General features: G+C 34.2%; 2 pseudogenes; one reads left to right on the forward strand and one right to left on the reverse strand.

The window, feature by feature from the left end:
* LOC120123100 overlaps positions 1-11,965 on the forward strand; it is a 30,445-nt pseudogene extending 18,480 nt beyond the window's left edge.
* Positions 11,966-13,257: 1,292 nt separating this feature from the next.
* Positions 13,258-15,266, reverse strand: LOC120122921 (annotated as a pseudogene).
* Positions 15,267-27,877: the final 12,611 nt, after the last annotated feature.

A 27,877-nucleotide genomic window follows, 5' to 3' on the forward strand; every position in this document is an offset into this window, starting at 1 on the left:
GGCTCTACTGTCTGTCCTGGACGCTGATCCTCGAGTCTTTCCTTGACTACGATCTCTAATTGGGGTCTGTACTGTAGTCTGCGAACGCACAGGAGTTTGGGTAGTGGTCTGCTCAAACGAAACTAACTGAGGACAATCCCTCCGATAATGACCACTAGATCCACACTGATAGCAAAGACCCATCTTCTTACGACACTCTCCTGAGTGCTGTTTACCACAATACTCACAAAGGGGCCCATTATAATACGACGAGGAACCGCCTCGACTGACAGCTAAAGGTGAGGATGATGCAGGCCTGAAACGTGTATTGCTTCTCTGAGGGGCCGAAGTACGAGTCCTCTTTCCGGACTGTGCTGATGACTCCATCGGGCCTGAAAATTTCTTAGATCGATCTTGATCAACACGCTCTCTACCAGAAGCTAAAACCTCCACCTCTTCCGCATCTTTGGCTCTGCCCACCAGCACATCAAATATCTCATCCTGATGGGTTACAACTTGCCTACGCAGCTCGTATCTGAGTCCAAGGGCAAATTTACGACATCGATCTCTCTCCGTAGGTACCATACTGAATCCATACTTCAGCAACTTCAGGAACTCGATCTCATATTCAGAAACAGTCATGTCTCCCTGAACCAGATCTTGAAACTGTTGTCGTCTCTGAGCTAAGTAGCGCTCTCCCAGAAAACGGCTCCGAAAGCGATCCTTAAAGAAATTCCAGGTCAAACGATCGGTAGGAACACTACTGGTCACTGACTCCCACCAAGTGTAGGCATTGCCATCTAACATCGCCACAGCACCCTGATATCTCTTAGTTGAGTCCAAACCCAACTGATCCATGCGTCTCTCTGTATCCTGGAGCCAATCCTCAGCTTCAGTAGGAGCTCCACCTATTTGTCCCCCAAAAGTTCTAACTCCATTGGCAATCAAAGTCTGCGAAATAGGAATCTCAGCTACAACACCAGTAGCTCTGACTGCTCCCTGTATTAACTGCAGAAATTGTCTACCAAAATTCTCATCCAAAGCAACTCTGGTAGACTCTGACTCAATATCGGTCGCTCCTATTATCGGTGTAGTCATGCCAATACCAGCGGCAGGAGGTAGATCCGTTGGGGTAGTAGGAGCCTGATCACCTATCGGAGGTGGGGGATCTACCCGTATCTCATCGATCGGATCTGCGAATCTAGCCACTCGACCTCGTCCACGGCTAGTTCGACGACCACGTCTAGCACTCATTTTGATGGATCTCAAGTTTACTACAGAAGATAAACTTAGGGTTAGATAAGCACTTGGAGTCTCAAACATAGTTAAAATCTTAATAACTTTGTGACATGGCCTTAGTAACTCGTTTTGTAAAATATTTCAAAATCGTATTTTCAATGTGGACTCATACACAGTCCGAGGGTTAAAAACCAAAAGCTCTGATACCAATAAATGTAACCCCCTAAACCCGGCCTATGCGTTTCGACTAAGTCTAGTGGATCACATTATGATTATTAAATACATTTTGCGAAACCGTTATTCCATCAATATAAAATCACATTATAAATAACCTGAAATTATAAACAAATTATACTATCAAAATCCAACTCGTAAATATAGTACCAATAAATAATAATTTAATTTAAAACATGTCTTCAATTCAATATCACAATAACCGAGCAGTATTAGCAAAAGAGTTATCATTATAAATCCGATATTTTAAAATAAGGTCCATGTCACCAAAATAAAGTCAACTTGCCAGATAAAAACATTACAATCTGATTTACTTCAAGAGATATGTTGATCCTCCAAGTGCTCGAACCAAGGTATCTAACCAACAGTATCTGAAAGGGGAAAACATTTTCAAAAGGTGAGCTAGGCTCAGTGTGTCCCAACATTTCCATAAAATCACAATAGGTACAAATCATAGTCCAGTAATCTCACAAATTCATAAAAGAGTTTAACTTTTTGAAAATCATAGTTTAAACCCTTTTCCGGTACACCATTAGTAGTTCCCAAAATTATTTTCCATATAGCTTACTTTATGCACATAGCAAAAAGAAAGCCGACTTAAGGATAGGCTCTGAAGCTTGTATCCTTAAGCCCAAGTCAATAAGTCCATATAGCTTACCCTAAGCACACAGCAAAGGAAAGCCGACCTAATGAAACATCTTGGGGCCCTCAAGAGTCACATTAGGCCCAGTTAGCTTGATCAGAGCTATTCCATCGTAATTCAATTCCAAAATTCAATTGCACCGTGACACAAATTCCATAAATCCAAAAACATGGTAATCATATACCATTTCAAAACAAAAATTAGATAGCAGCCATATTCTATAAATTGTCACATTAAATTGGTGCATCAATAAAACAATAACCAATGAATTCGGTGTACCACATATTAAAACCAATAAAACAGTTCAGTAATAAGTAGGGAACACACCTCGACAATAGATTCAAATAACAAATCTACTGATTGCTGGTTTCACCACGCTCTGCTACAGTTTTCGAACGGGTGAATACTGGTACACGTGGTTTAACTGATCTAGAAGAGTTGGGTCGAGCTGTCGAACGATCCGGAGAGTCTCTTGTACCTTCAAACAATAATATTTATCAGTCCCAAATCCTATTTAATTGTTCAAAGCTAAACTTCTTAACTATATAAGCATTTTTCGGGTTTGACTATCAATTTGAGGTATTTCGAGTCTGAATTTGGCCAAACGGATTGCGGAATCGGAATCAGGGCGTCGAAAAACATAAAGTATGACTTTCTGAAAATTTAAATTCTTGGTCAAAGTCAAAGTCAACCACTTTGACCGTAGATTTGGAGACCTTCGGATTCGAATTTGACAAAACGGACCATGGAAACGGATTCGGCACGTCGAAAACTATCAGGATAGGTATACTCGGAAAAGATTAACGGTCGTTTAATGCTCGGTCAAAGCCATTTTAAGTTTTGGTCAAAGAAAGTCAACGGTCAACGGTCAACGGTCGGGTCGGGTCAACGGTCGGGTCGGGTCAGACCGGTCAAACCGGTTCAGACCGGTCAAACCGGTTCGAACCGGTTGAAACCGGTCAAACCGGTTCGAACCGGTTGAAACCGGTCAAACCGGTCAGAACCGGTTGAAAACCGGTTAAACCGGTTTCCAGCAGCCACTCGCCCTACGGCGGCGCGTGTGGCGCGTGAGGCGTCCTCCGGGGCCCTAAAAATCCCGAAAAAATTTCTAAAAATTATTTTGAGCGATTTCGAGATACTTACAACGATCGGTTCAAATTTTTGAACGGCGGAGAGCTCGATTTCAAATCGGCCGAATCTTTGACTGCACCACCTCCTCACGCGCCGCCGTCTACGGCGGACAAGGTTGACACCGGTGAACTCGGAACGGCACAAGGAACACGATGGTGCGGGAGGTGTCGTAAACGGAGCAACGATCAGCGGTGAATTTAAGATTTCCTCGGCGATAGAGCTAACAAAACCGTCGCTACTTTGACTGGAAATTCTCGACGTTTGGCCGCGTTTCGCTTCAATTAATTTGAAGGGTTTGTTCCTCGCTCGATGATGAACACAACGGTGGTTTTAAAACGATGATCGGAATTTGGACGGCGTCGGAATCGGAGTTGGAAACTGCGTATGAGAAAGGAAAATTGGGAGCATTTTGGTTCTGAAAATCAGAACCAAATGTACGCTTATAATCAAAGCTGCCGACAGTTTTAGGGTAAATTCAAGGCTTGGTCCTTGGATTTCCTTCACTTCTAAAATGGCCTATAAACTCTCATAAATTTTGATTTAATCACCAACAATTTACCAATTTTCACAATTAACCTCCAATTTCAATTAAATATTATTTTGTAAATATTCGGGTTGTTACATTAACAATTGTTTACTTCGTTTTGATGTTAGGATTTTGAGGCTCTGACTCCGAATCTTCTAGCCAGAACAATAGAGACTGTGCAGGGTGGCGGATTAATTGTTTTGCTTCTTCGTTCCCTTTCTTCATTGACCAGTCTTTGCACCATGGTTATGGTATGAATTATTCCTACTGTTGCTTTGATTTTTATGATTTTCCAAAAAAAAATTAAGAAAGCTGTATATACTGTCTTATGATGCCATGCTTTCATTTGCTTTGTGTTAATTTTGTATCTCTACACTTTTAGAGATTATTAGTTCTACATTTGTTTAATTAATGATTTGAGTTTGACATTTTTGGACTTCTAACCAGTGTTTTGTTAGCTTTTGTTTTATGATTCTTCATTGAGGGATTGATGGGTGAAGGGCGTCTCTCTTGCTTCTCCAATAATATGTATAGTATTTATAATGTCAATGATAAATCAGTGTAGATGTAACTCTTGAAAGGCACTTAAGATTATAAAAGGCTTGTCAAGCCTAGAAAATTTTCTCATCATGTTACGTAATGCTAGTTAAAGAATTCCCCATATTTTCCCTAGAAGTGAAAATCATGTATCATTATGTTCACCCTTGTTTCTGTGTTCGCTTACTTTTTCCTAACGCAATGAAATTACCATCTATCTGGCCTTTTTAGCACATGCTTCTTTCTGTCTTAATTTGCAATAGCTTTTGTCTTGTCAGTTTTAGGTTAGTATCACCCTGATTTGAATATCTTAGGTTCTTTTTAATTTGACATTAATTTTCTATGTGCTTCCTTTTTGTTTTAATTGCATCTTGTGTAGAAGTTCTTATTTCTCCTATTTCAGTCATTCTCTTACCTTAATATAATGTATTAAAATCTGCAGCAAGATTTGATAATTGTATTGGGAAGGGTGTCTATTTTCTTAACTACATTACTAATACTTCCTTTTCTACTGTTTTTGTACTCAAATCTACTTGCACTAAAACAATGACAGTTGTAACTTATCGAAAACTTGCTGATTCAGGATGTTCACGAGCGGTACCGTACAGAGTCCCACTCTGAAGCAGCTGGGCGCTTTAATGAACGCTTTTTATTATCTCTCGCATCATGCAAAGCATGTGTAGTCATGGATGACGAGCTAAATATCTTACCAATTTCGTCTCATATAAAATCAATAACTCCGGTTCCAGTTAATGAGGTGATTATCCGACTTTCCTATTGATTATGAGTTAAATTTTCTGGAAAAAATTCCAGGTGTTTTGTACTATGCATAGTCACTCTATATAGCATATCTATTTTTTATAACGCAGTAGAAATCTTTGATGTAACCTTTTGTAGAACCCCATTTTTTAAGATAAGTTGCCAAACTCATTGGGGAATGTGAAGGCATTTTTATGTTTATAACTCTCTTCTCTGTCTGATTGGCAAAAGGACTCCGAAGGGCTATCAGAATCTGAAAGAGAACTGAAGAATTTAAAAGAAGAACTAAATGAGGATTTCCCTGTTGGTCCTTTGATAAAGAAGTGTTGTACACTGGATCAGGTTGGGAACGTATATCTTTTAATATTTTTGCATTTGGTTCAGAAATTTTGCTAACTTATTCTGGAGTGTTTGATGGATGTATTTTATTTACATGTTTGAGTAGGGAAAAGCTGTTGTTACATTCCTTGATGCAATTTTGGACAAGAATCTGCGCAGCACGGTTGCTTTGCTTGCTGCTCGTGGTCGTGGAAAATCAGCTGCACTTGGCTTAGCAATAGCTGGTGCTATTGCTGCCGGGTAAGATGGCTTGAATTATGTTATGAAATTTTTTACGTCAAGTATGGATTCATTTTCCTTGTTTCCATTTGATCTTTGTTTAATCTAATGAGATAACTTACTCTAACAGGTATTCAAATATCTATGTGACGGCACCTAGTCCTGAGAACTTAAAGACCTTGTTTGAATTTGTGTGCACGGGTTTCGATTCTATTGAATATAAGGTATAGTCTCTGTCCCTTCATCTGTGTACACATTGACAATTTTGTATTGGTGCATATGTTCTAGCTTTCTTTTGATGCTTGTATGATTATTTGCAAGGAAAATGCTTTTAGCTTTGTTTTTTATAGTAATTTCATAGAACCTTTAAGGCAGTTATTGGGAAAAGCAGCTGATGGTGGGCTACTTTCCGTTAAACCAGTATTCTGCTTTAGTGCCATGAAAACATTTGTAATGAAGGATGTCTTTTGCAGTCTGCTTGTTGCTTTCCGTTTTATCCTAGTATCAGTTTTCCTGGGTTTCTATTTTTAGCTCTTGAAAAAGAGAATTTTTTTTATAAATGATATGATAATGGCGTCTTTTTTGGATAGTTAATCCTTCCATATCTTATTTTTCATGCCTTTTAACTTACTATCTTTTTATTCCAGGAGCACATCGATTATGATGTTGTGAAGAGTGTGAATCCGGACTTCAAGAAAGCAACTGTGCGTATCAATATTTACAAGCAGCACAGACAAACAATTCAGGTTGAGAAGACATGGATAAAAGTCTTTTATTTAATCATTTTATTTTATATATATATATATATATACTTTAGGATTATATTATTGAATGAAAGACTATTTCCACCGTGCTTAGCACTAATAGATTTTTTTTTCTATCTGGGCCTTGCAGTATATACAGCCACATGAACATGAAAAGCTCTCCCAAGTTGAGCTTCTTGTTGTTGATGAAGCAGCAGCTATACCATTGCCTGTTGTGAAGTCCTTGCTTGGTCCGTACTTGGTCTTCCTTTCATCTACTGTAAACGGATATGATATGTTTGTAATACATTAATTTGCATCCTAGAACAGTTTCTCTGCAAGCATGCTCAACACAGTCTTTGGTTTCATAGGATATGAATTTGACTGAATTGAATTTCTTTTATCCCATTTAAAGCTATGAAGGTACTGGTCGGTCCTTGTCCCTAAAACTACTGCAGCAATTGGAAGAGCAAAGCCAGCTGTCTAAGGGTGTTGAGGGCTCCCTCTCTGGTATTTCCGAGCTTCATTGAATTTTTTAGTTCTATGAACAAAATATATGGCCTCTGATTGCTATGTGAAGAAGACCCGGACATTAATAGTTTTTATCAATATTTAGTTATATATGATGCTTTTGGTTCAAGTTTATGCTTTGGGGATGAGCTGACTTCTGATTGCCTTTTGATGTAGGTCGTGTTTTTAGAAAGATAGAACTTAGTGAGTCAATTCGATATGCCTCTTCTGATCCTATAGAATCCTGGCTGAATGCTTTACTTTGTCTTGATGTTACAAACTCTGTACCCAGTATCAACAGGTTTGGATTATTATATTGTGCTTATCTGGGAGTTAATTTTGCCTCTATTTTATTGATTTCAGGAATGATTTCCTTAATGTATCATTTTGTAATTAGGTTACCTCCACCTGGTGAATGTGATCTCTACTATGTTAATCGAGATACACTTTTTTCTTATCACAAAGATAGTGAACTATTTTTGCAGGTAATTGTATTTAATTTAAAATTGAATTTAGAATTGATGCAATTAATGTTATTATGAAGTGAAGCAAATGCTAATATGTCATATACTTGCAGCGGATGATGGCCCTATATGTTTCTTCTCACTATAAAAATTCCCCAAATGATTTACAACTAATGGCTGATGCTCCAGCTCACCATTTGTTTGTGTTACTAGGTTTGTCTGCTTGCCTTAGAGGCATTTCCTACTTTTCAATTCATGCTTGGAATAGACTTCTGCAACTTACTTTTGATGCAGGTCCTGTTGATGAGTCAAAAAATCAGCTTCCTGATATTTTGTGTGTTATCCAGGTTTGAATATTTGTTATATGAAACTCTCTTACGAGTTTCTTCCTTTTCATGTTGTCTGCCTTAGTTTTGATATTTGTGCCTTTCAGAATCTTCATTTGCTTATTGTTCCATATTAAGTTTTGATATTTTGTAACTCTGTGCTACTGTTAGTGGTTCCTTATGCATTATTAGAAAACCAAATTTTTTAGTGCAATTGGTTTAATGATGTTGATTTAGGATAGAAGAGAAATAAAATAGGGCTAGAGAAACCAGTTATCATGTAATTCCTCTATATATTAGATGCTTGGTGTCTTATCTTGCTTTTTTTTTCATTTTTTAATGGTTTGTTTCTCCTACAAAGAGGTTTTAGTGTTATGTTGTTCCATTTGTGTTATGAGCATAATAGTTATCAGCTGTTGCATTAAATTAATTCACTAGTGAGTTGAAAGACCAAATACCATGGAAATTTTGTGAGCAGTTCCGAGATCCTGATTTCCCAAGTCTTTCGGGTGCTCGCATTGTTCGCATTGCCACCCATCCTAGTGCTATGAGGGTAAATTTATGTTTCATGCATCTATTATAATGTTTGATGTAGTTCTAGGGTTAGGAACTTAAAATACGGTTGCAGTAAGGGACACTTACATAAAACATGATCAAATTACATAAATTATTGCAACTTTGTAATGTTTTTGTGTAATTGAACATTACAAAGTTGTGTTGATTTATGTAATTGTCCCTTACAATAACCTTATTTTAAATGCCTTCCCTAGAATTTCCCTATGTTTGGTTTCTTGGATGCTCATTAAACATTTTGAACCCTTTTATTGATTTATGAAGCTTGGATATGGTTCTGCTGCTGTTGAACTATTAACAAGGTACATGCTTCTTTGAATATTCTTTCTTTTACCCGGTCAGTTATTGTTGTATTTTAGCAGTGCAACACTTGTCACCTTCTCCACCCATTAAAATCTTCTGTCAGGAATTAGAATTGTTAATAATCATAGTGCTGTATACTGATTGAATACTTGACCTTATATGTGCTGATTCCAATTGTGATTTTTTGAACTTGGGAGAAATGACTCTGAGTAGAAGTAAATTGTGGGAGGATTAGTTGATTACAATATAAATCTTGTTTCTTATGCTTTCAATTAATTACTAACCAGTTTGACACATGAAATGCATGGGAGAAACTGAATAAATGCATATGTTTTTGTTAAGCATTATGTAATGTTAGAGAAACGTTGTTCTATACTTGTATATTTGATGAGTAATGTAGGTACCTATTTTATTTGGTAACAATATAACTGTCAAGTGCCTTTAAAAGATGAAGAATTTAAATTTGTCCCTCTTTTGCTAGATATTATGAAGGACAATTAAGTTCATTCTCTGAGCTAGATGTTGAAAATGCTGAGGAGATTCCACAAGGATCGCAACTCAGACTTTCAGAAGCAGCAGAGAAGGTTAATGGCTAAAGAAAGCTTTCTCTCATATTTTTATTGGATGTATATTGCTTGGCACTTGGGAGAAGCTTTGCTATTGACTTTGCATGAATCAAAAGATTTTGTTTTTTTTTATCATTTGTGTGGATCAAAATGTTTTCCATGGTTTCATGCTAAAATTCCAACCTTTGATGCTCCAAGTTCTTTTTTTTCTCTGACTATTTTTTTTTGGTAATATGCTGTGTTACAAACAGTCTCACAACCGAGTCTTTTTGTGCAGGTCACTTTTTTCATGTTAAGCATTAATATGGTTCTCCTCTCATATTTAATAGGTTTAAGTTCAACCACTCCACCCAAAACCCCGCTAGGTGATTTATGCAAGATTCGGTTTTAACTTCAAGATCTCGGATCTTGATGCAAATGATGAGTTTGGTTTCATTGATTTAAAAGACTTCTATTTTACTAGTTTTTATGTGCTTTATGTCCTTGATATATTTTCATATTTTTTTTTACTTTCCACAAAAAGTCACATGTTTATGATCAGGTTCTGTGAACAACTAATAAATTGTATCTCCAGGTCTCCTTGTTGGAAGAAAATATTAAACCCAAGACAGATCTTCCACCTTTGCTTGTACATCTGCGTGATCGCCGACCTGAGAAGCTCCATTACCTTGGTGTCTCGTTTGGGCTTACCTTAGAGCTTTTTCGCTTCTGGAAGAAGCACAGATTTGCTCCGTTCTACATATGCCAGATTCCAGTTAAGATGACCTTTATCCTACTTGTTTCTTTCCCTCATGCTAGATTTTGTCTGCACAACAAATTTTACCTTCGGATTGGAGGATCTATTGAGAATCTTATATTGTCCCCTCATAACTGGAACAGAATAATGTGACTGGTGAACATACATGTATGATCCTTAAACCATTGAACAATGATGATTTTGAGGTCAGTGGATTTGATGAATGGGGTTTTTTCAGTCCATTTTACCAAGGCAAGTCCTTTATATGCCAAGAATGTTTTTCTTCCTATGCTTTGATATGTAGTTCCTGCTTATTTTATTTACTTATCATTTCTTTTGACTGCTGCAGAGTTCAGGCTAAGTTTCAGTAGAAATCTAAGCCTTCATTTCCGTAACATGGAATATAAGCTTGCCATGAGGTCAGTGTTGAAATTTTATCTCCTGGATATCAGATTATCCCAGTTAATATTCTGATGCTATTATCTTTCAGTGTCCTGGACCCTAAGATCGACTTTACGGATATAGAGCCTGCACCTCCCAAATCAGATGGACTTTCAAATTTAATTAATACTCTATTATCACCATATGATATGGGACGGTTGAAAGATTATTCAAATAATCTGATTGACTTCCTTTCGGTGAGTCTTCTGATAGAAAATGTTGTATATCACTACGATTTATTATTTGTTCATAAATTTATTTCATGCCTCACTGGTATAGCATTAGCAAACCATGACATCTGCACATAACAATGAAGTAGATCTGGTTTATGATTTATATTCTTTTAGTTTGAGAAATTTAAATGTTGGGAAAAGTAAAGCATTATTGGGTGTTAGCAATCCGCTGTCAAGTTGCCATACTGCTCTCAGGCTTTAAGGGATGTGTAGTGTAGTGTAGTGCTGTCTTATTTCCATTCAACGACAAAGCGTACAACTAGACCTTGCAGAACGAGAAAATTTATGTATATTGATGGTGAAAATTTAGTAACATTATCAGATACAGATTTTACTTGTTAAAGTGTTATTCAATGTGCATAAAGAATTTAACGTATATGGTTTATAAGCAATTGCACTAGGCTTCCAGAAATATCTGCCTTTTTAAGAACATTGTTTTTCCCTTTTCAGATCACCGACCTTTTATCAATTCTTGCAAGCCTATATTTCCAAGAGAAGATGCCAGTTACTTTAACGTATGTTCAGGCCTCTATTTTATTCTGCATGGGCTTGCAGAACCAGGATGTCTCCTATGTTGAGGTTTGATCCTCGAAACGTTTTATATTGCATGCTTTCGTACACAACACTGATGCACCTGGCTAGACTTTCACAATTCTTTGATCACCATAAATTGCTTTCATGGAGAAAAAAGGATCTAAATCCATGTGTGTTTGTTTAAAGTGGGATTGAGAAACAGAGAATTTGTTTAAAACTGATTCAATGTGTATTAATAAATTGTTTTGTTTCCATACACATCCATGGATAAATTGTCATTTTGCAGGAACAAATGAAAAAACTAGAGAGGCAGCAGATATTATCGCAGTTTAAGAAGGTTATGATAAAGCTGTACAAATATCTGTATGGAATTGCATCCAAGGAGATTGATTCCGCTTTACCTCGACTAAAAGAAGTAAAATCATTCACTTCTAGTTCTTCCATTTTATTTAATAGCTGGTATTATCACCAGTATTATGTGCTGGTATTGATTTTTCTCCTCTTCCCAGAGAGTGTTGGAACCACATAGTATCTCTGTGGACGAGGACCTCAATGATGCTGCAAAGAAAGTTGAGGTAAGGTCCATCAGCAATGCAGTATTTCTTTCATGGTGGGCCGTCTCTTTCTTGATCTAACATGATGTATTTTTATAGGCGGAAATGAAAGCCAAGGCAGATGGTGTATTAAATCCGGACTTACTCCAACAATATGCCATTGAAGGTAGAGAAGCTGATCTCGATAATGCTTTGGAAAATGGTGGTGAAAAAGTGATTTCAGGTGGCGTCTTCAGTGTGAAATCCAGCAGAAGTGGAGTTGAGAAGCATGGGAAGCCGAGTGAATCAAATAAAAAAAAGTGTGAAAAAGAGAGGAAAAGACGACCATGGTTCTAAATCAACAAGCAAGAAGAGGAGATCACACTTACCGGCATAAAGAATTATAATGTGTAGGGGCAGTTGAGACCATATGTATCGGACAGATGTTGGGTTTTCACTGCATCAATTATTACTTATTGCTAAGCCTGCCCGTCAGCCGGCACCAGCATCGGCATCATGTCAAAGGTATGCACAAGTTTTGGTAGAATAGGGATCGAGATTCCAGTTAATGTAATCTTAATTTCTTGATTGTCTCTGCGATTGTTTTTTATTTATAATTTTTGGTGAAGTATTAATGCTTTTAAGTGAATTGCACACTTTTATGCCCTATTTAAGAGGTTAGACTTTCTGGCTATAGAAATGGGGGAATGCAACTTGGTGTTTTTGAAAGCTTCCCTAGAGCTAAGACAGACGGGCACTATATGGCTGTGATACAATGTAATTGAATAGTATATTCGTCGTTGTCGTCCTAGCCAAATTCAAACTAATAGTATTATCGTCGTCGTAATCATCACACTCACGTAATCCTCTAGTATGGCTAAAAACAATACCAGAGTTACCATTTAAGCAAACGGAATATAAAACAACATAGAGGAAGTGTAGTAACAAATATATCCAAACCTCACAGGCCAAACTTTTTATCACCTCCCCTATGGTTCTTGAAACAATGAATAGCATCATATGCAATGAGAATGTCATTTGATATAAGATGTTTTGGAAAAAAAGGTCTTGGAAAAAGACATTTTGTGCCTCATCAACACACACATCAATAACTTATTGTAAGCAATTAGTTATAACTTTATACAGAACAATAACCTAGGACGGTCCTTTTTGGACAAAAACTCTATTGGCAAGTTTTCTATGAAGAAAAAAAGAAAAGATTGCTTTTTGTACTCGAGCTTGACATAAACCTACTTGTTATTGTGCGCTCGTACAACTTTTTTTTTTTGCCTCGACTATTATCCAACATCAAGATTTACTTTTACATGCATATAACCATGTAAACCCCCTGAGGTCACAAAAGTCCCTATTTACGCTTAAATTATAATACTTGAATCTGTGTTATTTTGGGGAGCATAATATGACTTATCATTGTATTCAGTAATTGTTAGTAAATAAATTATTTGGCTTTGTGGACAACTCAAGTAAATCCTCAAGACTAAGCTATATTTTCTTCATTGACCTTGGTTTATTTGTTGTAGGAATCTTCCGAAGATAGCTTGAAGAAAAATTGACTGCTTCCTTAAAAGCAGTAAAATACATTATTATACAAATCGAGGAAAGAGTGCTTAATATACGTTATTACATCAACATAAAACCTCTCCCTCCTTAATCTCGAACTTGAACTTCAAAAGAATTATCATAAAAAAATAAATTTTAAAAAGAAAAAGAAAATGGGGAAAGGTGAATGGCAAATACATATGAAATCACCAGCTAACTTCAACAAGCGCAGCGTCCTCCCTGTTCAACTTCCGAAGCAGTTTCTGATATGCCCCTGAAATAACTGCATCAATGAAATTGTTAGTTTAAGGGTGTAAAAAACAGTTGACTCTAACTTACATTATCCGAAACTCTCCGTATTTTTTCTCAAAACATCCATATCGACAACGATCTAAACATGTGTACAAAGCTATTATTTTCCGAATATAGTACGTAACGGACCATATACTAATCACGGGAATGACTATCACTGTATTAGATAGGAATGACTCGTGAGGGGTACGCTTACATGTTATGTTCACGTTCGCAGGCTACTGCAGTTTTTGCAACACATAAAAATGCTTCATCAACATTGTAATCCTCTTTTGTAGATGTCTCAAAGTAAGGTATATTTCCCCTGGAGGCGCACCATTCCCTTGCTTTTTTCTCAGATACCTGTGCGCATGTATGCTGAAATGTCAAGCTCTATAATTTATGTACCCGATACTCATATTTATCTATACGTCCGACACAAATGTTTGAAACGGATATTTTTTTGAAGAAGAAAAATGTATAGTGGGAGCTACATACCACCCGACTGTTTCCACCATCGAGGTCGATCTTGTTTCCGATTACTATGAAAGGAAATGACTCGGGATCGGATGGATCAGCCTGTTTTAACAGCACCAAAACATGGGATCAAAATGAAGATTATTGCAAAAAAGCAAACAATAACTAAAACGCCAATGGAATGCATGGTATGCTACAGATGAGATTATTTTGTTTCTGTGGACCTGTCTTAGAAATTCTTCACGCCAATTGCTTAGCATTTCAAATGATCTTTGTATGTTTTACATCAAACACAATGACACAACAATCTGTCCCTCTATAAAATGCAGAAACAAGACTCTGGAACCTTTCCTGCCCTGCTGTATCCCATATCTGTCAGAATAATAAAAATATCAAACAAGATGAAACTTGGTAAATTTTCAATTAAAAAAATGTATGATTTGGCTTTGGTTTTTCATCACCTACCTGCAGAGTTACCAATTTGTCGTCAATCTGTAATTCTTTGGTGACAAAGTCAGCCCCAATTGTAGCTTTGTACTGTTGATTGAACTTGTTATAAATATATCTGGATGACAAAGTTAAGAATCTATACAAGCCTATGCATTAACAGACCGAACGTAAGATTTTATGTTATAAGTGAATTTATAAAAAAAAATAAAGAAACAATACAGACTATCAATAGAAAATACAAAGGAAAGACTTAAATTATACAAAAAAAATTCGAGGGCGATTGACACGACAGCCCAATCCATCCCTGAGCATATGTAATTGTAATGGCAATAACTAGAGATATCAGACACTTCGAATTGATCACTTAATTAATAAGCGAAAGGATACTGATTCATCAAAGAGGTCTTCCCCACTCTGAAATATCATGAAAAATTATAAAAAACAAGAAGAAGAAAATTGAAGATCACAAGCTAATAACTTCCTACAAATACTTACCCACTGTCACCTAGAACAATGACCTTAAGCAGGGTTCTTCTCTTCATAGAAAATTCCATGATGATGACCAAACAAACCTTGATGGAACACAGAAAAGAAAAAAAGGGTTCTTTTGCTTTACTATTAAACTATTGTTTTTTGTTTTCCAGGAATCTGTAAGAAAAGTTTGGCAAAAGAAAAGCCACCCCACCTATATAACAAAAACAGTTGTTAATTTAAATAAAAAGTAGCAGCCTGTTCTTCTCAAACAATGTTCTTGATCCTTCTTCAGCTTCTTCGATTCTCTTCTCTCTCTTCCTTTTTTTTTATCAAACAGCGGTTGTTTTAATGATACAAGTGCAAGAACATGTGAACCGTGGCCAACCAACGCAGATGCTAGGCGCCACCACTAAAGCTCAAGTTTTCAAAACAATATACACATACATATGTATCTATATAATATATATATATATATATATATATTGAATAAACATATATATATATATATATATATATATGTGTGTGTGTGTGTGTGTGTTAAAGGGATGTTATAATTAAAAGTTAAATTGTTTCTAGTTTTATTACATACTGGGTTGTCTGTGTCGTTGATTAGTCTTAAAAAGACTCATTGGATCGTGCTTTCCTCTTCCTTTTTTTCATCTATAGAAAATCTGTTAAGTCTTAATCCTGTACGTTATAACGATTATTATATCATCATATTCATGGTCAAATACAGTATGGAGGAAGGTTATCAATCTTGAAAATTTCAAATTTTTATACATTTTAGATATTTTATAACTTTTTATTCATAATCTATTTTGTCATTTAAAATTCGTATCATTCTAGAATATTATAAATGTGTTAGGATCCACTTACACCTATTGTAAAACTAAAAGTTTTATACCTTTTTAGGATCGTTGGATGAGGAAAAATCAAAGGCTTAGATTAACTCCTTTTTTATTTTTATTTTTTTAGTGAATATCTTCTCATTTCATACTGTTAATCTTCGCCTTTGATTTTCTCTCTTCCAACAATTTTAAAATAAGGTAAAACTTTTTAGTTTGACACTGTGAAATTTGATCCTAACCCATTATAAATTTATCCTTTCTAATATAAAATTATATGTCCATCTCAATAAATAATATTTTATTAATAAGTAGACTAATATATATATATTTATATAATTGAGTGAAAAAAACACCCCCACAAAATATTCGTTTTATTATTAATAAATTGGCTGATCGTCCACTTGAATAGAGTATTACAACGATTCTTATACATGAGATTCCAGCTTACAATTACGATCTAAAACAAAAATTCTTAATAATTGAGTGTAATTAATTCCTTATTTGCGTACGGATATTTTGCCCGCTAATAAAATAATATTATCTGTCAAATTGTGGTTGTTGCAAAAATTTTAATAATTGAGTGTAATTAATTAATTTAGCAATGAGCATATCTGTTTATATGGCAGAAAAAATTATTTAAAGATTTTTCTGGGTATGAACACGTCAAACGATTTTAATAATAAAAAGAAGTGTTATTTTTCTTAAAAGTATCGGGTTCGAGTAACTAGATACGTAGGGTATGTATACATAATCAATGATTAAAAAAGATCTTAAAGAAGAAAAAAGAAGAAGGCTTTTCTGGGTATAAAGTGCAAAATCAGGGGTGAGCAGTTAAAATAGAACTTTTGATTTTTCTGTTGCCTTTTCTTGTGAGATGTATACCTGTTATTTGGTGAATTTCGTTGTCAAGTGTGATGCCCATTCACAAAAAGCAAGACAACTTTATAGTGTACTTGCAACATTTGCTTGCCTTTTAGCCTAACGATCTTAATTGAATCATGTTTTCTGGCCTGTTTGGCCTTTGCTTTAGAGGGATGCAAATCATTTTGGTAATCTCTGTAATAAATTTATTTACGAGTAACACCTTAAATAATTAATGTCATTTACGTCTATATCTGCCAAATTTCTTAGATAATTTTATAAAAAAAATAGTTATTTGGGGTGACGTAGAAATTATTTTCTGAATTAGGGTGTTTGTTATAGTAACTTAAAAGATGTCGGGAAAATACAACATCTTTTCCATGTTACATATAATCAGAGCACTAAATTTAACATAGTAGCAAAGCATAAGACACTATATCTTCTAGACGTCTTTCCAAAGATGTCAAGCAGTCCGTACATCTTCCATTCAACACTTTAACAATTACTTGGGATAATAGATATTACATTGATTGAAATGTAATAAACAAATAATAGAAATATTTTATTTGGTTGAAAAAGTGATATCAAATAATAATAATAATACTTAGGATAATTTAATGGATTACAGATTCATTTAGATTATCAATTAATATAAGATGCTTTTTACATTCCAAACAATATCAGAATACAACTTATAAATTATAATTAGCTAAACCGTCAGCAATCAACAAGCTAATACTTATTTTTATTTATTATTTTATCTGTAATCTCGATTTTAAAGACAACATGTACAAAAATAAATCATTAATGCTATATTTTGTTTAATATTTATTAGTCTTACACTCTTACATCAACTTTACGTCTCTCACATGATTAGGGGGAAAGTATTTGTTATGACTCTCTCAGATTTCATTTATTATTTTAAAATTCATTAGTTAATAAAGTAGTCAAAGATACTCACGTTATTTTATCTTATATGAGTTCGAACTCTAACATTTATTTAAAAACGTAATACCTTATTAACTAATAATTTATTTTCTATAACACGTAAAACTACCCTTGTCCTAAACTCATTAAATAATAGATGTACCTTAAATCTAGACATTAACTCCTCTAGGAACCCCAATCATTATCCCAACATCCAACTTTCATCAATAATAAACAAACTCCTCAACGGAAGTTACTACAAACGAACCAAACCAATATGCAAAAAACGAACGCCGCCACATGATGCCAATACTCACAAAACCAAGCCAAAAGAACAAAAATAAACTCATGAACGACCAGTGTATGGCAACGTAAAATAAGTTACCTTCTTTTCAAAGAGGTCACACGTTTGTCGGATGGCATTCCTATAGGAGCAACTAGCTTCTCAATCCAACCTTATTTAATCAAATCATAATGTTTGAAACTGTTGTGCTTCCTTTACAAGCCATACCCCATTCTCATTTCACTGCCTATTATGTGTTAAGGCCCGTAAAATTTATCGAAATATTTGGAGTTTCTAGAGCTCTATATCCTTTAGACAGCTACAAATGTGAGATCCATTTAGTATGTCAACCTACTTGTAAAAACTCCAACGCCTGCCCGTGTAAGAATAATAATCCAAAAACAAAAATCAAAACATTGACGAACTTATAGCACAAGACAGTACATGTAGATGTTATTGCCTCAGTTTTGGACTTGTAGCCTAAAACTTCTACCTCAATTTGTATATATAATGGGTTAATTGTATCATATGTCCCCAAGTATAACTCTCATTTCAAATTGGTCCTTAAACTTTTGAATAAACCAAATTCATCCCCAAACTATGACTCTCATTCTAAATTAGTCCTTAAAATTTTGAACACTTTAATTTTATCCCTAAACTATGACCCTCTTTCTAAATTGGTCTCCAAACTTTTGAATCTTCCAAATTCATCCCCAAATTCATCCAAATATGTAATTAGTTTCAACCATATTTTAGCCTAAATTTTGTATTTTTCAAACATTTAGTAATATAACTTGGCCTAATGATTTTATTAACAAGGGATGTGATTAGTATATATGTATAGTTAGGGATAAAATTGGAGTGTTAAAAAAATTTGGGGACCAATTGAGAATGAAGGTTCAATTTTGGGAATGAAATCGAAATGCTCCAAAGTTTGAGAACTAATTTAGAATGATAATCATAGTTTAGGGAGAAAAATGACATATATAAAAGTTTAGATACCAATTTTAAATGAGAATCATACTTTGAGGACTTGTGATACAATTAACTCATATATTATTATATACTGTTATTTATCGCATGGACATTAAGTTTGAGAGTTGGAGAGTCGTATTTTTCACATAATTAATGCACCTTTTTCTTATTTAAATTAGAAAACGATTAGTCAGTGACTAATTGGGTTGCTTAGCATGATAGTTCTCTTGGCTTAATCTAGTTTGCTTAACATGAATTTCCAACTCAAAATTAGGGCGAAAACCAAAAATAAAAACAAAACACCATATTCATATTTCATACATACATATTATATAATCAAAATTGGATCTAACACGTATGAAAGTTGATTATCATAGTATATAAACGTAGAATTTTATGTTAAGATATAAATATATAATATTTTGGAAAGATAAAATAAATCATCGGAAAAATATAAATAAAATATTTAAAATTTTCAAGAAATGACTGGAAGCTCCCTTATCCTTCCTTTTATCATCATCTTAATGATAAACCAATATCACTTTCTGGACGTGGCCTCTTAGTTCCCGGTTTCGGGTGGTTCAATAGCAGGACATATTTCCTTGAAAGCCTTCAACCGTCGGTGCTCGTACGACCACGAGCCAGCTTCCATTCCCGCCTGCTCGACCAGCTTGAACCCAAATCCTTTACCGATGGTTTCGTTCCAGTGCTATTTTTAGCTTGCTTCCCCATTGTTATGGTATTAAATCTGTTCATACATTAGCAACACACTCCATCGATCAATAATTATCTGCAATAGCCCCTGGGTTTAGATTCTTTGCTGGTAAAACAAATTTTCTTATTTATATTAAAGCTGGGAAGTAAAACAAAATTTCAACATATAAGGAGAGAAATGAACCCTAAACATGCTAAAGTAAAAAAGAAAAGAAGAGAGTGGTTTAATGTACGTACCTGCAACTTTGAACTAATTCAAGCTTTAAAGAAGACGATTGAGAAGGGGTGGAAAAAATAGCGAAACATATAAATAGATTGATCGTTGAGACGATCAGATTTCAACTTTCAATTTGAAATATACTACAGGCGAAAATAAAAGTTGATATATATATATATATATAATGATATTTTGGCAATTTAATGGGAATTCTTCATTATTACGCACTCATATCGTGTGGATATATTGATTAGGGTTTCTTGATATTTTTTATATATTCAGAATTATTTTTAACATGTTAAAAACATAAAGACAAGGGTAAACTATATAAATGGTTCATAAAATTTTAGAACACTTGCATTTTGGTCACCGAATTTTTAAAAATTGTTATATAACTATTAAACTTTTAATTAACTTTCATTATAATCACTGCAGTCAAATTCCATTAAAAATTGATATGATACATTAAACTCTTCTTATATATATATATATATATATATATATATATATATATATATATACTCTATAAGTATTTTATAAAAGTGGTGCATGTTTGTATTTCTACGATATGAAATTTGTTTATTCTTTTCCCTTTATGTCCATGCTTTTGCAACTTTCATCATTTTACTTGATTGTGTGCTTTAATTTGAGAACTTTCAAATTCATGTCCTCTTTTATTCAGTTTTCTAATTAGTTTCTTTCTTTTCTGAACTGTTTTTGCACACCCTTTCTCTTTGTTTACCAAACCCCATATTTCCTCAAAATCTCTTTCTCCTCAATTGACTTGGTTTTATTTTAGAAACTATTTAAGACAATTATGAAAGAGAAGTCAACATGCTTGAAGTTTTCTATGGGTGCAATAGAGATGAGGTTTTTAAGCTAATTAATCAAAATACAATAGAGATGGTGTTGTTGCTTTTTGATCTTTTTGTTCTTTCAATTTTATTGTGACCATTTAAGATATTCACTTGTGGATTTTATCTGGAAATCGGAACTCACTTGACTTGTACCTTAACAACATTAGGACAAAATTTGATTTACCCTTCACCTTGTTTGCAGGTTCATCAATCTCCATTGAAGTTAAGCCAAATGCACTATCCTCGTGGATTTTTGTAGAAGGACATTTCAAAACTATTTTAAGAAGTTGATCAATCACTTGAGCAAGACTGGCTGGAATCTTTTTTGTGGCCTTTGGAATACCTACATGTTCCATCATGTACCTTACTCTCAAGAATTTGTACATATTGATGATGATGAAGATCTCGAGTATGGTGGCTGTTGTGTTTAGTAGCAGCAACAGTGATAAAAAAACTTGAGATGATGTCAATGCAGGTGTTACGAAAGATGACTGACAAACCTTGGAAAAAGACATCAGGGTTATTTTAGAAAGAAGACTTTGAAGTCTCACATCGATTTTTCCTAAAGACAGTAAATATAATGAAAGCGATTAAAATTTAAGTGATTATATTACATGTTTTAAAAGTTTGATGACAAACTTGCAAGTTTCCTAAAAGTTCTGAAACCATTTATGTTGTTTACCCTAAAATTAATATATTAACCGATTTTAGATTTTAGTTTTTAATATATATTTTTTGGAATAATTAAATTAAAATAAATTTCAAATAGATTTTTTTTAAAATATCAAATTAATAAAATAAATTTTTAAAAATTTAAAACATTTTTAATAATGTAATTAAAAAATTAAAATTCTCATAATAAATTAGGTTGAAAGGATCATCCTTATAATAAATTTTTATAATATCTGGTTCGGATTAATCAACCAATAACTCAGATATTAATCATTTTTTCATTTGGTTTTTTGCTAACGACCTTATATTTTTTTGCTAAGGCTGATATGAGACAAGTCACAGTGATTAAATAAGTGTGAGCTCAGTTCAGTTTGCATTAGGGTCATTAAGTTAGCAACGAGAAGACCCGAGTTTATTTTTCTCCTAATATTGACCCTAATTTGGCAGACACCATTAGTTTTAGACTGGTAACTGATTTGGGTAAGTATCTCAGGCTTCTTGTGATTCACAAGTGAGTCTTACAATTGGGGTTCAAATTTTAGGGGATGATGTATTGGGGGTAAAAACCCTTTTGTTTATTAATGATGAACTTATCATCATGATGGATCTAGAGAGGTAAATGAGTTGGTCGTCCTTAAAATTTTTAAATTATATATATTTTAGATATTTTTTGTATTTTTGTTGAAAATATGTTTTCGCTCCTCCTAGTTTCTTTTAGGTTATTTCTTATTTGAAATTTTATCATCTTACATAAAATCATGTGACTATCCTTACGTTGTCATTATTAAATATTTTGTTGCTTAGGATGACAATAGAACTAAGGCCTACTCCGATCCTGGTCTCATCAAGATGTGTTGTTGTATTATTATAAATAATAATTGTATGTTATTTATTATTACAAAGATAATTATTTTAAATTAGAAGTACTGATGTAATATGATTAATGTTAATTAAGATTTAATAATTAAATAAAGTATGATGATATTCTCAATCCTCTTAGTTTTTTAGATTTTGATGTGTGTAAAATGTATTCAGAGAACAAATAAATGTTAGGATATTGGGTGCAAAAATGAAAAAAGATGTAACATCCTGAGTTTTCGAGTCAATGTTTATGAGTTGATTCGAGAAATTTAAGAATCGATGTGAACATGTAATTAAAATCATTAAGTAAAATATAAATTTAATCATATGATATTTGAGTTCGATAGGTCATAAAAGGAAATTGAGTTGGGATCTAATGTAAAGGGACCATAAGCGTAAATAACACATCCATGAAAATGAGGCTGAATTTCCATTGTCTTGGCTGAATTCCCATAATGACTATAAAACATCCTTACAAAATTATAACTATGTTATACATAATATAAAACAAAATAATTAAAATAAGTTCAAAATATGAATAGAGTTGTATACCAAATACATATAAGAATTCTATGAATATATATCCATTAAAGTAATCAGATATATATTATACTTTGATATGAATGCTGAAAATTCTACAATAATGGTGCTCCACAAAAAACTCTGATTATTTGATAAGCAAAGCATGCTAGTAGTGTAATAAATGAATAGTGAGTATAGACGTGTTTCACTATCTAAGGATATGTCATGTATATGATCAATCAATTAAAAGTTATTCAATAATAGTAATTTTTTGTGTACCCTAATCTTTATCCCTAGGACTTGATCATAAGAATGTATCAACAATGATAGATTATTTAGTTTCACCTAACACCAGACAATTCACATTTATGAGCAGGGATGTACTAAAGGGGTATTGGGGGTTCTCACCCTCTGAAAATTTCAAATTTTGTAGTTTAGGTATTTTCTTTTGATGGTCTAATTTTACCCCCTTAAAATTACACTCTAAAATTCTAATATAACTTTCTAAAAGTTTGTACCATGACTTAAAATCTTACTACCATCCCTTTAAAAGACAAAAAAAGGTGAAATGAAAATTTTGGAGTCTAACAATCGATGATGATTCGATTGTGGGTTACGGGCAACAATATAATGCTTCAGTTAGATTCTGGAGTTGAGAGGACTTTTAAGATTTTTTTAAGGAAGTGAAAATGAATGAAATAAAAATTTAAAATTAAATTAAAAAATAATCAATTTTTACATGTCAAATCATCATCATAATAAGAATTAACAGTTTAATTATCAAATTATAGTAATTTAATAATATTAAGAACCAAAATATAATTTTTTAATTTCAATTATTAAATTTTAATAAAATTGAAACAAAGGTGACCAATATGACAATTTTTTTTTAAAAATGGTTACTTTGTATTAGAATTCACAAAGTACACCACCCCAATGACCTCATTAAAAACCCTCCCAATCCTAACTGGAGGAAAAAGAATGAACCTTAGGATGGAAGAAGGTTCAACATGAACCCTAGAACAACAAGAACAACAATCGGGAACTACACCACTAGAACCGCCCGAAATAGACTACATCAATATAGCTACACTACCCCTGAATGAAATTCACAAAGGAACTACACACATCCAAAACAAAGAACAAAACCATGCTACAATCTTTGAGACATAAGACAGTTGAGCATATGCTTATCAATGGTTACTAAACAAAACACCACAACTTTTAACTCTAGAAAGAAAGTAAGACATAACCCGACATAATAGTAAAAAACATGAGATAATGAACCATTTGCAGATAACATCGGGCAAGAGTCGAGACAGCTTGAGATTATTGAATTCAGAGAACTGAGCATAATACTAAAACCTGGATACAACGCCACTACACCGCTAAGCGTAACCCCAACATGGGCCGAAAAACACGTTCGAAATCAAGCGAACGGAATCAGAAAAGGCCTACACCCACTACTGAAAGTGTCAACACCAATAAGTAAGCACCGAACCAAAACGAGCACCAAGAAACCAAACAAAAAGATCCAGTTTTTTCTCTGTTCTCAATACAGAAACACTACCCGAAATGGACCACCCTAAGTTGGATCAAGCAGCACTATAAAGCACCACAAAGCATCTGCAACAACACGAGCTATCACCGCTACAGTGGTAAACGCCCTCCATCCCACCAAGGAGCTTCTCACCTCTAAATCCATTATGTTTACCACTGCTAAAAACACTAAAACTTGCTTCTCTACCCTTGAAACTGTGCTACTTCCTTTTCACAAAGAGTAACCTCTTAGAAATTTTAAGACTGAAACGATTCGCCCCCTTCGAACTTGAATTTTGAGACCTCAGCAATAGAAACCTTGAGCACTTGGATATAGAATTGGACGCCCATCTAAAAACATGTTCCCTAGACATTAGCATAGTCCAAACTCTCATCAATAACATGATGCTCCACTAACCCAGAAATGGAAAAGATGGGAACATCAATAACCCCTTCTTCATAGACACCCGATACATCCACTATAACTCCTTCATGCGCCGCACCACCTTCCAAGAAACCATAAATAATTCACACCTCTGACTACTCGACACATTCTGCTCCTGCCCATCCAAACCTCCCTCGAGACCTACACCTTCTTTCTCTAACGAAACCTGATGATGTCCGCAAGCACCAAAACTTGCTGCCAACATTCCACTAACGAAAAGATTCCTCTGACTCAACGCCTTGAACTACACATCCCCAATACCACCTTTCTCGGGACCAGAATCTTCTGCACATGCCTCTATGAAACCAGAAGCCTCCGCCATTACATCGGCGACTGCAAACCACGCTCTGCCATCAACCAAGGATCCTACAATGAAAGCATGATCCTCACAACATTGCTGAACTTCCAAAGGAAACAACTCCCAAAACACAGAAACTACCAGTAATCTAAGACCAGGACTAATTGACCCATCAATCGACACTATGGGCGCGGCGAAAGACTATTAGCGACAACACCTCATTTCCACAACCGGAACACGAAACCAGCAACTGCAGCAGAACCCTCCTGCAACCTAGGACACATCTCATCACCGACAACGTTGAATTCGCCGCTCCACCACCAGCCGAAGTGCCAACAAGGAACACACAATGCAATACACAAACACAGGAGCGGGCAGTGAACAACATCTAATAGCAACACCCAAGAACATTCAAATCAAGCTAAAAACGATGAAAGGTAACAACGGCCACGAACACCGACCTCGCTAATTGGCAGCTACTTTTGAGGTAGCCTGCTGTTCCATATGTTACACTTTTTTAGAAACAGAAACATAAAATAAACAATATCATTTTTAACTGAATTTGTAAAAATATTAAAAAAAGCTAAGAATTAATTTAGAACAGAATCAACAGTTTGAGCGAATAAACTTTAAATTTAATGATAGCGTGGGGTAAGATTTGTTTGGTATGAATGCTCTCCTAACGAATCTTTCATTGAATACTGGAAGCCAAGAGACAATTGAGAGATTATGATCTTTCAGCTTTTCTATAAACACTGTTTCCTCCCAACATCGACTTTCTTAAACTTTAATTGTCCCTAACTGTAAACTTATTTATATCAAATTTCAAATTTTCAAAGCTATCTTAAATGACCCCAACCAATTTATTGAAGCTACCTCAAATCGTAAAATGCCATGGAGGCTCTCACTGTCTCCCAAAGTGGACACCGTTACCAAGTTAGAGAAATTTATTCATCATATTCGATTTAATTTTGGTTTGACTTAAAATATAAATATGATTGATTAACATCGATTAATTCTAAATTCATTGAGTGATTTCAGCGATAAAAGATGATATTGTTCATCTTAGAAGACTTTAAAGTGTATGTACGTTATAGATAAACTAAGAAAATTATAGATATATATTATCTTGTAATCACGTAGTATTATTAAAAAATATTAATTAATTAATTACATGTTAGAAAGTGAAAAATATGAATTTATAGTAATGTTCTTGGCATGGAAGCTAAATTGGTTACGTTTTGGTATCCAAATTTAATTATTTTTTAAAATCATACTTAATGTTTAGTTTAAATTTTAATTTGATACTCCTTCATTAAAAAACTAATAGAACTGTTTACATGATATTTTTTCTAATGATGATGTGAGTTATCTTATGGTGACACGTCAATATCACTGTTATGTTTTTAATAACTGGGTGTCAAAATGAAATTTAAACTAAACGTTAGATATAGTTTTGAAAAAAAGTCTAGATACCAAAACAGAATAAATGTAATAATTTAATTACTAAACTTGTAATTTGCCCTTATATATATACACACATATAACAGATACTTGTTGATTTCATTACGTCCTGGGTAGTTTTCCATAAAGAAAATTCCAATTCGGTGGCTCTCTATCAAGTCTGCTGTGAGAGTTCAATCAATCCCCACAATTTTCTCATCTCGCAGTTTAGATTTCTAAAACTTATAAAACTTCGGGAAAATCATCTTTGTTTTATTGTTCGTGTCAAGCATGGAAGATCGTAAGGAGGTGAGTACTTTTCTTCTTTTCTCTCGTTTTCTTTTTTCTGGATTTTTAGCGCTGTTGTTGAGGGTTAAACTGAAGCTTCATTTTCTTTGCAAACAAACAAATTTTATGAGATGTGAATCTTTTGAAGTTCTGGGTTTCACTCTCGGTTTTTAGCCTTTGACTTTAAAAACCCAATCATAGAATTTTTCTTTTCTTTTTCTTCTTATTTTCTATGAATTTCCTAGAAAAATGGAGCATGGGTATCAGTGCCACAATTTGGGGAGTGGGAGCAGAAAGGGCAGGTGCCGGATTACTCACTTGACTTCTCAAAGATAAGGGAAATGAAGAAGCAAAACAAGAGGGAGGTTTCAAGAGCCAGTATTGGAAATGAAGAAGAATTCATTAACCCAACTGTTAGTGTTACCACTGCCCCTACCACTGATGATCATCACTCCCCAACTGTAAGGATTCCCTTCCACTAATTTTCCCTTTATGATCAACTCCAAATGTAGCTTCTTCTTCTTCTTCTTCTTTTAGTTTTGGTAAGTAGCTGTAAATGGGGGGACAGTGCCATGAGAAAAAAAAAGAACATAAAGCTATAGACTTTGGATGCATATGCATGTGCTTGGGGTGGTGGGGGACGTTGCTTAGTTGGATCATTTGATCTTTTTCTTTAATCTCCGTAAGAAAAAAAAGAAAAAAAAAAGAATATAAAGCTATAGACTTTGGTGCCATTCGTTTTCATTGCAGCAGCAAGAAAAATGAAAATTCTAACCCTTCTAAGTAGTAAAAGAAAAACCGTTGTTATCCGTAGAAAACTCGGGTTTAAGTATATAGGATGTGTACGTGTTATCAATGACTAAAATGTTTTTTAATAAATATTATCTAGTAATCTCTTCTAATTATTTAAAAATAAAAATCCAAATAATTTGATTTCATTTGGATTAACGGTGCCGTTGCTTTATGATTTTGTTGACAGACGAAGAGGGGACTCTTCAGCTACTTCAACTGTTGCATCAAGGCCTGAACCTGATGAACCGAAAGAGCAATCTGTCCTTCTTTCTTTTTTATTTGTAATATTATTGTAATATTTATTTATTTTTCTACCTCTCTGCCCACCAGTTCAGCTCTTAGATAGGGGAATGGATAATATAAGTTTAGTAATTTTGGTGATTAATGTATGCAACTCAGTCATTTGTTCTGCTACTGAATTTTGGAAATATAATTCCAATGGATAAGTGATGGGAGGTAGTTCAACTCCAAGTTTTGAACTGAAAATTTACGTCTTTAATTAGAAAAAATTAAGT

Source organism: Hibiscus syriacus, unplaced genomic scaffold (genome assembly GCF_006381635.1).
Source record: "Hibiscus syriacus cultivar Baekdansim isolate YM2019G1 unplaced genomic scaffold, ASM638163v2 tig00110388_pilon, whole genome shotgun sequence".
Taxonomy (NCBI): domain Eukaryota; kingdom Viridiplantae; phylum Streptophyta; class Magnoliopsida; order Malvales; family Malvaceae; genus Hibiscus; species Hibiscus syriacus.